A 2,500-nucleotide genomic window follows, 5' to 3' on the forward strand; every position below is an offset into this window, starting at 1 on the left:
ACACACACACACACACACACACACACACACACACACACACACACACACACACACACACACAAAAGAGCAAAGGATTGCATTCTCTCCAGCCAGGCTTAAGCCTAGTGGTGGAGTTCGTGGGAGGATCTCCAGGGTAGGGCCCTCCAGGGAGTACACTCACCCCAGGAAGAGGAGCCTAATTGGGGCCCCATGGGTAGACTCCCAGTCTCCTTCGCTGAGCTCCATGGGGGGTCTGCACTGCAGCACTTACATTACCTACAGACAACACTACACATGTACGTGGTAGACCTGGGTCATATACTACATTAAATCACACACTTGAGCTGTGTCTGATTTAGCCCTAGTACAACAAAACCAATGAAATAGTCTCAAAGGGGTTGTCGTGGTGTTTCTTTACAAAGGTCCCTTGGAGGACCATTTGCTGTGCAGTTCTCATTCACTTCCCTCTGCCTCTATTGAGAACCTAGTCTCCTCGTATACCACAATGCACTCTGATATTACCCGTTAGCTGCGTTACCCCACCTCTTGGTTTCATCCTCTTTGTCTTGACATCGGTTTGGTCAAGGACAATAGCCCTTCATGTGCACACAACCTGTCCCTACCTGTGAGAACGTACCCAGAGTAGGGAACGTTGGCACTCATGTTGCCACACATGTTGGCTTGCATGTCGACTGGCACCTTACGAACAAACGTGAGAACGGTCCAATATTGGAAGTGTGTGTGGGAGGAGAGGGAGTGGGGTGACCAAACGGGGAGGTTCTACCTCCGAGGGTTTGGTGTTGGGAGTCATTGCTTAGTGGTTGAGCAACACACTGGGAGCCGTTCTTGTCTTTGGTCTGCTTCTCTTGGGGAAGCGATCCAGGGGGGTCCTCTATGAAGCTAGAGGAGGTTTCAGCGGGGGGAGAAATGGCCAGGGTTAAGTTGTATCACTTGGAGCCAAGGCTGAGGCCCGTGTTACCACAGACTCGTCATCATGTGGTTGGTTGGTTGGTTGCCCACGTTGAAAACGCTTCAATCGCTCTCCGAGCCGGACTGATTTGGACAGACTCACTTCCTGACAGTAGATGAGTAACACATTGTACAACTCTGTGCCACTGTGCAGTCAAATCCACCATTATTACCCTTGCCAGACACCTCCCACTTATCTTTGACGCCATTAATCTCACAACGTCAATCCAAAAGATGCAGCCGTCCTCCTTGTGGAGGCGTTCGGTGGGTGACTAAACAGGACACGTCCATTAAAAGATTAGATATGACAGCCGTTCACACTATTATTAGAGATGAAAGATGGAGTCATCCGTCCTCCCTGTCTTTTATCAGCCATCTCCTCTAATAGTTACATTGCGGTTGGTGTAAAAACACTCATGAAGATCGTAGCACCAAACGATACATTCTCACAGGGTTTTCACGACGAATTAAATTAAATTCGGGTCCCCATTAGCCGGCGTCCTAGGGTCAGCTAATCTCCCCGGGGTCCAACGCTGAACTGAAAAGACATAAATAATTACATTAAACGTTTAAAAGGTTGGCTTTTAAAGACATGGCGACTGTAATGTACCTCCAGCGAGTGAGAGCTAGTGAGGTTGGCACGGCGACCCTGCCCTGTGTTAACTCTGTGTGACTGTGAGGGGGGAGATGATCTACAGGCGTGCCGTTTCACAGTCTCAGGAGACAGGAGACAGGAGACAGGAGACAGGAGACAGGAGACAGCGGCCATGTCCGAACATTGACACTCAATTTCGCTATTGCCCGCCTCCCTTACCATTGCTCCATTGAATTGTGGGACTAAAATCGGAAAGGACTTCCTGAATAGTGTGCAGTGAATTCGCACGGCATGGAGAGATAAATCGAGTATGACATCTTGGCATTTAATACACACTCAATTTCAGTTAATTACGCATACTGCAAAACGTTCTATTCTGGAGGCAGGAGGCAGGGGACTGGAGACAGGGGACAGGGGACTGGGGCAATTAGGTGAGGTGAGGGGTGAAGTAGGGGTGAGTGGGATGTGAGAGGGGTGAGGATATGGGGGAGGTTGGACATGAGGGTGAGGAGGATAGGTAAGGAGAGAGAGAGAATGTAGGGGAGCCGCGGAGGGGATAAGAGAGGTGGGGGGGGGAGGGGTAGGGCGGGTTGAGGTAAGAAGGGTGAGGTTATGGGGGAGGACGGGTGAGTCTGTAATTGGCTGCACAGAAGGGATTAACCTGTCTGCCTCCAGCCTCTCCCCCCTTAACACCAGACACCGCCGTTACCTAGCAACCACGCCCCCCCCCCCCCCCCCCCGCTCCCCTTCCCCCTCCTCCACCCCTGAGCCCCTTACTGAAACAATAAAGTCCCCAACTTTTTCTCTCCTTTTCTTCTCTCCTCCTCCTTTTCCTCCTTTTCTTTGCCGATCCTCCAGGTGTGGCTGAAGAATGTTAGGGACCACCAGACCACCATTATTGTAGCTGTAGCAGACCCCTCCTTCTGGCCCATATCTCCTCTCCATCTCTGCCTCTCT

This window comes from Argentina silus (assembly GCF_951799395.1).
Source record: "Argentina silus genome assembly, chromosome: 2".
Lineage (NCBI taxonomy): Eukaryota > Metazoa > Chordata > Actinopteri > Argentiniformes > Argentinidae > Argentina > Argentina silus.